Source organism: Equus asinus, chromosome 2 (assembly GCF_041296235.1).
Source record: "Equus asinus isolate D_3611 breed Donkey chromosome 2, EquAss-T2T_v2, whole genome shotgun sequence".
NCBI classification, from domain to species: Eukaryota; Metazoa; Chordata; class Mammalia; order Perissodactyla; family Equidae; genus Equus; species Equus asinus.
In genome coordinates, this window is record NC_091791.1 from 75,471,088 (window position 1) to 75,482,112 (window position 11,025).

General features: G+C 68.5%; 3 non-coding genes across 3 annotated transcripts; all 3 read left to right on the plus strand.

Annotated features, from left to right (window-relative positions):
• The first annotated feature begins 1,690 nt into the window (after nt 1-1,690).
• On the plus strand, nt 1,691-1,809 carry LOC139044674 (5S ribosomal RNA). The gene has a single exon (XR_011501745.1). It is a non-coding gene; the product is annotated as a 5S ribosomal RNA (ribosomal RNA).
• Nucleotides 1,810-5,735: 3,926 nt separating this feature from the next.
• On the plus strand, nt 5,736-5,854 carry LOC139044683 (5S ribosomal RNA). The gene has a single exon (XR_011501755.1). It is a non-coding gene; the product is annotated as a 5S ribosomal RNA (ribosomal RNA).
• A 3,928-nt stretch (nt 5,855-9,782) lies between these two features.
• On the plus strand, nt 9,783-9,901 carry LOC139044638 (5S ribosomal RNA). The gene has a single exon (XR_011501706.1). It is a non-coding gene; the product is annotated as a 5S ribosomal RNA (ribosomal RNA).
• Nucleotides 9,902-11,025: the final 1,124 nt, after the last annotated feature.

Below are 11,025 nucleotides of genomic sequence, written 5' to 3' on the forward strand. Positions count from 1 at the left end.
CCAACGGGATCCAAGAACGCCCACAGGGCCCAAACTCTTGAGCTGGGCAGTGCAGACATCGTGCGCACTGGATCCCGGGTGGACGACGGGAGAGGGCTGCGGCCCAGAACCCTGAAGCCCAGAGGTCTCGGGACGGGGATACCGGTGACGTCGGGAGGCACCAACGGGTGTTCGGACGTGCGTTTCCCTCCCCGTAATCACACCGTTGCGCTCATCCGTCCATCCTCGGCGCGCTAGCCATCTTGGTAAAACTAAGGAGACTCAACGGGTGACCTAACCTGTGGGAGACCCTGGGTAATGTCCCTACCTGCACTCGAGCAGACTGTGGACGCTGTGGTCGTCGGGGAGGGGGTTCTGTACGTCTGGTAGATTGCGTTGGTTTCTCGGGCGAAGTTCTCCGTGTCCTGACTTTTCTGGCTGGTCGTTCTGTCAACTCAGGAAGTCCGGGGGCGCCCCGCAGAAAGAGGAAAAGAGCCAGAACGAAGAGGCGAAGAGAGAAGGAAAGAAACACACAAACAGACACAGACACGCAGGCGCACACAAAAACGCACACACACAGAGCGAGAGCGAGAGCGAGAGCGAGAGCGAGAGCGAGAGCGAGCCCGAGCCCGGCTGCCAGTCCGTGGCTCCTGGGCGTCCGGGTCGCGGGACAGGGATCCCAGGAGCGCTGCACTCCTGAGACCCTGTCTGCACGTCCCAGGGCCCCAGGGGTGATCGCCAGCCCCAGGGCCCCCGCCTCCTTGCCCGGGCCCAGCTCAAGCACCACCGCCCTCCTGTGGGGAAGCTGCCTCTTGGGCAGGGCCTCTCTGCGTCAGCGTGAGCGTCTGTGTGTCTGTCCCGGTGGGTGTCTGTCTGGGTCCGTGTCTCGGATCCTCTCAATCTCTCTGTCTCTGTCTCTGTCTCTGTGTCTCTCAGGTCGGTCAGTCAGGAGCTGTCCAGGGTGGCCGCGGGGCCTGGGGTTGAGGGCGCGGTCCGGGTCCCGTGGGCGGGGCGCGGGGCGGGGCGGGGAAGGGTGGCCCGCCCTGGTCTCCCCGCGCCCCGCCGCCCGCCCCGGAGGGGTTTCCGGTGATGCCCTCTGGTCGCGCCGGTGGCTCCAGCTGGATTTGGGCAAGTTGGGGCCGGGCCGGAGCGGCGGCCGCCGGGGGTTGTTGGGCCCGGGTTCGTTGGGAGGCGCCTCGGGCCGGAGGGGCCTCGCGGGCCCGGGGCCCCGACGCGCCGACGCGCCGACGCGCCGACGCGCCCGACGCCCCGGGCCACCTGGCCCCGAGCAGAGCAGCCGGATGTCCTGCGACCCGTCGCCGGGATGCGGGCGGACAGGAGGCCTGGAGCGTCCGGGGCCGGCTTGGGAGAGCGCCTAGACTTGCGCCCCGCCCGCCCACAGTCCCCGGGGTGCCCGAGGCCTCCCGCGCCCTGGGCGGGCGGCAGGGCAGGGCAGGGCAGGGCAGGGCAGGGCAGGGCAGGGTTTGGCTGGCCGCGGCGGCGGCGGCGGCGGCGGTGGCGGGAGGCAGTGGCAGGCAGGCGGCAGGCGGCGGAGCGCGGGGCGCAGGGGACGCGGGCGTCCGGTGCGCGTCACAGGGGCTCGGGCGCGCGCGTCACAGGGGCCAGGCGACGGCGCGTCACAGGGACCAGGCGACAGCGCGCGCGCGCGCGCGCGCGAGGCTTCTTAGGGGCGCCGGCGGCAGCCACCAGCGTCTACGGCCATACCACCCTGAACGCGCCCGATCTCGTCTGATCTCGGAAGCTAAGCAGGGTCGGGCCTGGTTAGTACTTGGATGGGAGACCGCCTGGGAATACCGGGTGCTGTAGGCTTTTGCCTCCCGCCGCCTCCCTCTCCTTTTGCCCCCCCCCCCCCCCCGCCCCCAGCGCCGCTCCCTCCATGCTCCTCCCGCCCCTCCTCCCTCCTCACCGGTCGCCCCATCGCCCCGCCACGCCCCCACCGCTGTCCAGCCGCGCGAGTGCCCCGCGGCCGCGGCCGCCGCCCAGCCCTTCCACCTCGCGGCCCCACGGGAACCCAGGGCCAACCGGGGCCGGCCCCGCGTGGCCGTGCCCCCGACGCCGCCCTCGTCCGGCGGGCTCCCTCTGTCCTCGGCGGCCTCTTCCCACCCGCCAGGCTCCTGAGAGACCCTAGCGGTCCACTCGGCCGGCGCGGCCCCCAAGCAGTTGGTCGAGTCGTGGTGTGCGATGGAACGGATCCCGCTCCGGGCTGCGGAGGCCCGGACAGCTTCGGCAAGCTGCCGGCAGCCCATCCGTCTTCCAGAGCCCATCTAGGAAAGACCCCGGGTCAGGCTTCTCCAAACAGCACCTACAGAAGGACGGGGCCCACTGGGCTCGACAGGAGCCTTCCGGGCCTGGCCATCCATCCCAAGCGGGACGGCTTCTGGATTTTCTGATGCCTGCGCCGTGTGTCAGCTTCTCCAAGTCGGCACCTGGCTGTCCTTGATACCGTCGTTCGCGAGAAACCCTCGTTTCCGCACCGGAGTTGGTACGGGTCCTTTTGTGTTGTCTTGCCTTAAAGACGTCCCCTTCCCCAAGTGTCTAAGTTTCAAGCGCCTCCCCCCGCTCCCCGGCTGGGATCCAACTCCGTCTCCGTCTTCGCTTTTGTCTTTTGGGGGGTGGGGGCGGGGGGTCCTGCCTTCGTTTGAAAGGTCGGTGTCTGGCTCCTCGTGGATCCCTCGCATCCGTTTTGATTCTGAACAGACTGGATGGAAGGATTAGGAATCTGGCTGCGCTCGCCCAGGGTTTTGGTGTCCCCTCACTCAGGTGCCTCACTCTGTCCTGCCCCCCTCCTGGCCTCTGTCTGCCAGAGGGAGTGGACGAGTCCCCCGAGAGGACATTTCCGTCCTCAGCGGCCAGCCCTTCCTGGCTCCTTGGCTTCAGCTTTCATTTCGTGCGGCTCGGGCAGCTTTGAAAGTCTGCTCTTCCCCTGCCTGTGTCCGCGCAGACTATCGCGGAAAGGGGATCCGGGAAAGCGGGAGGGGAGTTTGCTCCAGGGGAGGAGAGCCGGGATGACAGGGAGGAGGAGAGGGGAGACTTGCCTCAGATCGCACGGACTTTTACATTTTCAAGGGGGGAATTCATCAAGGTAAGCCGTCTCTTCCCCACCGCGGACAGAAAGCAATAGTTGCTCGCTGTGGAGAAGCTGGGACATGCGGGCACAGCAGGAAGAGAGGACCTCAACCTCCATCCTCTCACCGTTCAGCAATCATCCTGGGAGCGAATATCCTCGTGTTTCCCTTTTCCCGTGGGCCCCACTTTCCCTGCCAGAGCAGACCCAGGGCACCTGTGGCCTGCTTCCTGCTTGCCCGGGATGGCGGGGTGGCGGGGCGGCGGCGGGGCGGGGCGGGCCGCGCGTCGCTCCCTGCAGGGTAGCGCCCTGGGTGGTTCTGGTTCCGACGGCTCCCCCAATCTGACCTCCGGTGAGCGTGTTCTGCTGGGAGAACTGGGGCTGTGTCTCCGTAAGTTTCCCAGAGTGCGGGCCCGGAGGCTTGGTCTCAAACGAAGGCTCGGCAGCAAGGGCCGCCGTTCCTGCGAGGGACTCGCCCTCCCTGAGCGGCAGTTGCCTCATCTGGTTGGAAAGGGGGTCCCGTTAGTGCCTCGTCGGTGGCGTTGTTGCGAGCACGGAAGCGGGAGCACGGAGCACACCGCTCAGCACGGAGCGCGGCACTGGTTGGTGCGCGCTCATCGTCTGCCGTCCTTCCCTGTGAGCATAGTGCTTTCCGCCGACATTCGCCCGGCACCTGCGGGCCGCGTGCCTGCTTGGGGCCGGACCCAGCAGCCGAGGACGCAGGTGCCAAAATCTCTGCCTTTGGGGGAGTTCGCCGCCTCGTGCCTGGGACGGGAGGACCGACGGCAGGCCAACACGTCCCGACGAGAGGCGGCGTCCCCGACGACGGGACGCGGTGCCGTCGGAAATGGAGAGCCTGGCACAGCCCAGGTCCTGGTCAGACATGCGTTGATGGCGTCGTCGCTCTCTTTCCCCCAGCCCGCCCCCCCCACCCCCCCACCCCCGCCCCTTTCCTCTCCCTCGCGTCCCGAGGTCCCCTTTCCAACGGGATCCAAGAACGCCCACAGGGCCCAAACTCTTGAGCTGGGCAGTGCAGACATCGTGCGCACTGGATCCCGGGTGGACGACGGGAGAGGGCTGCGGCCCAGAACCCTGAAGCCCAGAGGTCTCGGGACGGGGATACCGGTGACGTCGGGAGGCACCAACGGGTGTTCGGACGTGCGTTTCCCTCCCCGTAATCACACCGTTGCGCTCATCCGTCCATCCTCGGCGCGCTAGCCATCTTGGTAAAACTAAGGAGACTCAACGGGTGACCTAACCTGTGGGAGACCCTGGGTAATGTCCCTACCTGCACTCGAGCAGACTGTGGACGCTGTGGTCGTCGGGGAGGGGGTTCTGTACGTCTGGTAGATTGCGTTGGTTTCTCGGGCGAAGTTCTCCGTGTCCTGACTTTTCTGGCTGGTCGTTCTGTCAACTCAGGAAGTCCGGGGGCGCCCCGCAGAAAGAGGAAAAGAGCCAGAACGAAGAGGCGAAGAGAGAAGGAAAGAAACACACAAACAGACACAGACACGCAGGCGCACACAAAAACGCACACACACAGAGCGAGAGCGAGAGCGAGAGCGAGAGCGAGAGCGAGAGCGAGCCCGAGCCCGGCTGCCAGTCCGTGGCTCCTGGGCGTCCGGGTCGCGGGACAGGGATCCCAGGAGCGCTGCACTCCTGAGACCCTGTCTGCACGTCCCAGGGCCCCAGGGGTGATCGCCAGCCCCAGGGCCCCCGCCTCCTTGCCCGGGCCCAGCTCAAGCACCACCGCCCTCCTGTGGGGAAGCTGCCTCTTGGGCAGGGCCTCTCTGCGTCAGCGTGAGCGTCTGTGTGTCTGTCCCGGTGGGTGTCTGTCTGGGTCCGTGTCTCGGATCCTCTCAATCTCTCTGTCTCTGTCTCTGTCTCTGTGTCTCTCAGGTCGGTCAGTCAGGAGCTGTCCAGGGTGGCCGCGGGGCCTGGGGTTGAGGGCGCGGTCCGGGTCCCGTGGGCGGGGCGCGGGGCGGGGCGGGGAAGGGTGGCCCGCCCTGGTCTCCCCGCGCCCCGCCGCCCGCCCCGGAGGGGTTTCCGGTGATGCCCTCTGGTCGCGCCGGTGGCTCCAGCTGGATTTGGGCAAGTTGGGGCCGGGCCGGAGCGGCGGCCGCCGGGGGTTGTTGGGCCCGGGTTCGTTGGGAGGCGCCTCGGGCCGGAGGGGCCTCGCGGGCCCGGGGCCCCGACGCGCCGACGCGCCGACGCGCCGACGCGCCCGACGCCCCGGGCCACCTGGCCCCGAGCAGAGCAGCCGGATGTCCTGCGACCCGTCGCCGGGATGCGGGCGGACAGGAGGCCTGGAGCGTCCGGGGCCGGCTTGGGAGAGCGCCTAGACTTGCGCCCCGCCCGCCCACAGTCCCCGGGGTGCCCGAGGCCTCCCGCGCCCTGGGCGGGCGGCAGGGCAGGGCAGGGCAGGGCAGGGCAGGGCAGGGCAGGGTTTGGCTGGCCGCGGCGGCGGCGGCGGCGGCGGTGGCGGGAGGCAGTGGCAGGCAGGCGGCAGGCGGCGGAGCGCGGGGCGCAGGGGACGCGGGCGTCCGGTGCGCGTCACAGGGGCTCGGGCGCGCGCGTCACAGGGGCCAGGCGACGGCGCGTCACAGGGACCAGGCGACAGCGCGCGCGCGCGCGCGCGCGAGGCTTCTTAGGGGCGCCGGCGGCAGCCACCAGCGTCTACGGCCATACCACCCTGAACGCGCCCGATCTCGTCTGATCTCGGAAGCTAAGCAGGGTCGGGCCTGGTTAGTACTTGGATGGGAGACCGCCTGGGAATACCGGGTGCTGTAGGCTTTTGCCTCCCGCCGCCTCCCTCTCCTTTTGCCCCCCCCCCCCCCCGCCCCCAGCGCCGCTCCCTCCATGCTCCTCCCGCCCCTCCTCCCTCCTCACCGGTCGCCCCATCGCCCCGCCACGCCCCCACCGCTGTCCAGCCGCGCGAGTGCCCCGCGGCCGCGGCCGCCGCCCAGCCCTTCCACCTCGCGGCCCCACGGGAACCCAGGGCCAACCGGGGCCGGCCCCGCGTGGCCGTGCCCCCGACGCCGCCCTCGTCCGGCGGGCTCCCTCTGTCCTCGGCGGCCTCTTCCCACCCGCCAGGCTCCTGAGAGACCCTAGCGGTCCACTCGGCCGGCGCGGCCCCCAAGCAGTTGGTCGAGTCGTGGTGTGCGATGGAACGGATCCCGCTCCGGGCTGCGGAGGCCCGGACAGCTTCGGCAAGCTGCCGGCAGCCCATCCGTCTTCCAGAGCCCATCTAGGAAAGACCCCGGATCAGGCTTCTCCAAACAGCACCTACAGAAGGACGGGGCCCACTGGGCTCGACAGGAGCCTTCCGGGCCTGGCCATCCATCCCAAGCGGGACGGCTTCTGGATTTTCTGATGCCTGCGCCGTGTGTCAGCTTCTCCAAGTCGGCACCTGGCTGTCCTTGATACCGTCGTTCGCGAGAAACCCTCGTTTCCGCACCGGAGTTGGTACGGGTCCTTTTGTGTTGTCTTGCCTTAAAGACGTCCCCTTCCCCAAGTGTCTAAGTTTCAAGCGCCTCCCCCCGCTCCCCGGCTGGGATCCAACTCCGTCTCCGTCTTCGCTTTTGTCTTTTGGGGGGTGGGGGCGGGGGGTCCTGCCTTCGTTTGAAAGGTCGGTGTCTGGCTCCTCCTGGATCCCTCGCATCCGTTTTGATTCTGAACAGACTGGATGGAAGGATTAGGAATCTGGCTGCGCTCGCCCAGGGTTTTGGTGTCCCCTCACTCAGGTGCCTCACTCTGTCCTGCCCCCCTCCTGGCCTCTGTCTGCCAGAGGGAGTGGACGAGTCCCCCGAGAGGACATTTCCGTCCTCAGCGGCCAGCCCTTCCTGGCTCCTTGGCTTCAGCTTTCATTTCGTGCGGCTCGGGCAGCTTTGAAAGTCTGCTCTTCCCCTGCCTGTGTCCGCGCAGACTATCGCGGAAAGGGGATCCGGGAAAGCGGGAGGGGAGTTTGCTCCAGGGGAGGAGAGCCGGGATGACAGGGAGGAGGAGAGGGGAGACTTGCCTCAGATCGCACGGACTTTTACATTTTCAAGGGGGGAATTCATCAAGGTAAGCCGTCTCTTCCCCACCGCGGACAGAAAGCAATAGTTGCTCGCTGTGGAGAAGCTGGGACATGCGGGCACAGCAGGAAGAGAGGACCTCAACCTCCATCCTCTCACCGTTCAGCAATCATCCTGGGAGCGAATATCCTCGTGTTTCCCTTTTCCCGTGGGCCCCACTTTCCCTGCCAGAGCAGACCCAGGGCACCTGTGGCCTGCTTCCTGCTTGCCCGGGATGGCGGGGTGGCGGGGCGGCGGCGGGGCGGGGCGGGCCGCGCGTCGCTCCCTGCAGGGTAGCGCCCTGGGTGGTTCTGGTTCCGACGGCTCCCCCAATCTGACCTCCGGTGAGCGTGTTCTGCTGGGAGAACTGGGGCTGTGTCTCCGTAAGTTTCCCAGAGTGCGGGCCCGGAGGCTTGGTCTCAAACGAAGGCTCGGCAGCAAGGGCCGCCGTTCCTGCGAGGGACTCGCCCTCCCTGAGCGGCAGTTGCCTCATCTGGTTGGAAAGGGGGTCCCGTTAGTGCCTCGTCGGTGGCGTTGTTGCGAGCACGGAAGCGGGAGCACGGAGCACACCGCTCAGCACGGAGCGCGGCACTGGTTGGTGCGCGCTCATCGTCTGCCGTCCTTCCCTGTGAGCATAGTGCTTTCCGCCGACATTCGCCCGGCACCTGCGGGCCGCGTGCCTGCTTGGGGCCGGACCCAGCAGCCGAGGACGCAGGTGCCAAAATCTCTGCCTTTGGGGGAGTTCGCCGCCTCGTGCCTGGGACGGGAGGACCGACGGCAGGCCAACACGTCCCGACGAGAGGCGGCGTCCCCGACGACGGGACGCGGTGCCGTCGGAAATGGAGAGCCTGGCACAGCCCAGGTCCTGGTCAGACATGCGTTGATGGCGTCGTCGCTCTCTTTCCCCCAGCCCGCCCCCCCCACCCCCCCACCCCCGCCCCTTTCCTCTCCCTCGCGTCCCGAGGTCCCCTTTCCAACGGGATCCAAGAACGCCCACAGGGCCCAAACTCTTGAGCTGGGCAGTGCAGACATCGTGCGCACTGGATCCCGGGTGGACGACGGGAGAGGGCTGCGGCCCAGAACCCTGAAGCCCAGAGGTCTCGGGACGGGGATACCGGTGACGTCGGGAGGCACCAACGGGTGTTCGGACGTGCGTTTCCCTCCCCGTAATCACACCGTTGCGCTCATCCGTCCATCCTCGGCGCGCTAGCCATCTTGGTAAAACTAAGGAGACTCAACGGGTGACCTAACCTGTGGGAGACCCTGGGTAATGTCCCTACCTGCACTCGAGCAGACTGTGGACGCTGTGGTCGTCGGGGAGGGGGTTCTGTACGTCTGGTAGATTGCGTTGGTTTCTCGGGCGAAGTTCTCCGTGTCCTGACTTTTCTGGCTGGTCGTTCTGTCAACTCAGGAAGTCCGGGGGCGCCCCGCAGAAAGAGGAAAAGAGCCAGAACGAAGAGGCGAAGAGAGAAGGAAAGAAACACACAAACAGACACAGACACGCAGGCGCACACAAAAACGCACACACACAGAGCGAGAGCGAGAGCGAGAGCGAGAGCGAGAGCGAGAGCGAGCCCGAGCCCGGCTGCCAGTCCGTGGCTCCTGGGCGTCCGGGTCGCGGGACAGGGATCCCAGGAGCGCTGCACTCCTGAGACCCTGTCTGCACGTCCCAGGGCCCCAGGGGTGATCGCCAGCCCCAGGGCCCCCGCCTCCTTGCCCGGGCCCAGCTCAAGCACCACCGCCCTCCTGTGGGGAAGCTGCCTCTTGGGCAGGGCCTCTCTGCGTCAGCGTGAGCGTCTGTGTGTCTGTCCCGGTGGGTGTCTGTCTGGGTCCGTGTCTCGGATCCTCTCAATCTCTCTGTCTCTGTCTCTGTCTCTGTGTCTCTCAGGTCGGTCAGTCAGGAGCTGTCCAGGGTGGCCGCGGGGCCTGGGGTTGAGGGCGCGGTCCGGGTCCCGTGGGCGGGGCGCGGGGCGGGGCGGGGAAGGGTGGCCCGCCCTGGTCTCCCCGCGCCCCGCCGCCCGCCCCGGAGGGGTTTCCGGTGATGCCCTCTGGTCGCGCCGGTGGCTCCAGCTGGATTTGGGCAAGTTGGGGCCGGGCCGGAGCGGCGGCCGCCGGGGGTTGTTGGGCCCGGGTTCGTTGGGAGGCGCCTCGGGCCGGAGGGGCCTCGCGGGCCCGGGGCCCCGACGCGCCGACGCGCCGACGCGCCGACGCGCCCGACGCCCCGGGCCACCTGGCCCCGAGCAGAGCAGCCGGATGTCCTGCGACCCGTCGCCGGGATGCGGGCGGACAGGAGGCCTGGAGCGTCCGGGGCCGGCTTGGGAGAGCGCCTAGACTTGCGCCCCGCCCGCCCACAGTCCCCGGGGTGCCCGAGGCCTCCCGCGCCCTGGGCGGGCGGCAGGGCAGGGCAGGGCAGGGCAGGGCAGGGCAGGGCAGGGTTTGGCTGGCCGCGGCGGCGGCGGCGGCGGCGGCGGTGGCGGGAGGCAGTGGCAGGCAGGCGGCAGGCGGCGGAGCGCGGGGCGCAGGGGACGCGGGCGTCCGGTGCGCGTCACAGGGGCTCGGGCGCGCGCGTCACAGGGGCCAGGCGACGGCGCGTCACAGGGACCAGGCGACAGCGCGCGCGCGCGCGCGCGCGAGGCTTCTTAGGGGCGCCGGCGGCAGCCACCAGCGTCTACGGCCATACCACCCTGAACGCGCCCGATCTCGTCTGATCTCGGAAGCTAAGCAGGGTCGGGCCTGGTTAGTGCTTGGATGGGAGACCGCCTGGGAATACCGGGTGCTGTAGGCTTTTGCCTCCCGCCGCCTCCCTCTCCTTTTGCCCCCCCCCCCCCCCCGCCCCCAGCGCCGCTCCCTCCATGCTCCTCCCGCCCCTCCTCCCTCCTCACCGGTCGCCCCATCGCCCCGCCACGCCCCCACCGCTGTCCAGCCGCGCGAGTGCCCCGCGGCCGCGGCCGCCGCCCAGCCCTTCCACCTCGCGGCCCCACGGGAACCCAGGGCCAACCGGGGCCGGCCCCGCGTGGCCGTGCCCCCGACGCCGCCCTCGTCCGGCGGGCTCCCTCTGTCCTCGGCGGCCTCTTCCCACCCGCCAGGCTCCTGAGAGACCCTAGCGGTCCACTCGGCCGGCGCGGCCCCCAAGCAGTTGGTCGAGTCGTGGTGTGCGATGGAACGGATCCCGCTCCGGGCTGCGGAGGCCCGGACAGCTTCGGCAAGCTGCCGGCAGCCCATCCGTCTTCCAGAGCCCATCTAGGAAAGACCCCGGGTCAGGCTTCTCCAAACAGCACCTACAGAAGGACGGGGCCCACTGGGCTCGACAGGAGCCTTCCGGGCCTGGCCATCCATCCCAAGCGGGACGGCTTCTGGATTTTCTGATGCCTGCGCCGTGTGTCAGCTTCTCCAAGTCGGCACCTGGCTGTCCTTGATACCGTCGTTCGCGAGAAACCCTCGTTTCCGCACCGGAGTTGGTACGGGTCCTTTTGTGTTGTCTTGCCTTAAAGACGTCCCCTTCCCCAAGTGTCTAAGTTTCAAGCGCCTCCCCCCGCTCCCCGGCTGGGATCCAACTCCGTCTCCGTCTTCGCTTTTGTCTTTTGGGGGGTGGGGGCGGGGGGTCCTGCCTTCGTTTGAAAGGTCGGTGTCTGGCTCCTCCTGGATCCCTCGCATCCGTTTTGATTCTGAACAGACTGGATGGAAGGATTAGGAATCTGGCTGCGCTCGCCCAGGGTTTTGGTGTCCCCTCACTCAGGTGCCTCACTCTGTCCTGCCCCCCTCCTGGCCTCTGTCTGCCAGAGGGAGTGGACGAGTCCCCCGAGAGGACATTTCCGTCCTCAGCGGCCAGCCCTTCCTGGCTCCTTGGCTTCAGCTTTCATTTCGTGCGGCTCGGGCAGCTTTGAAAGTCTGCTCTTCCCCTGCCTGTGT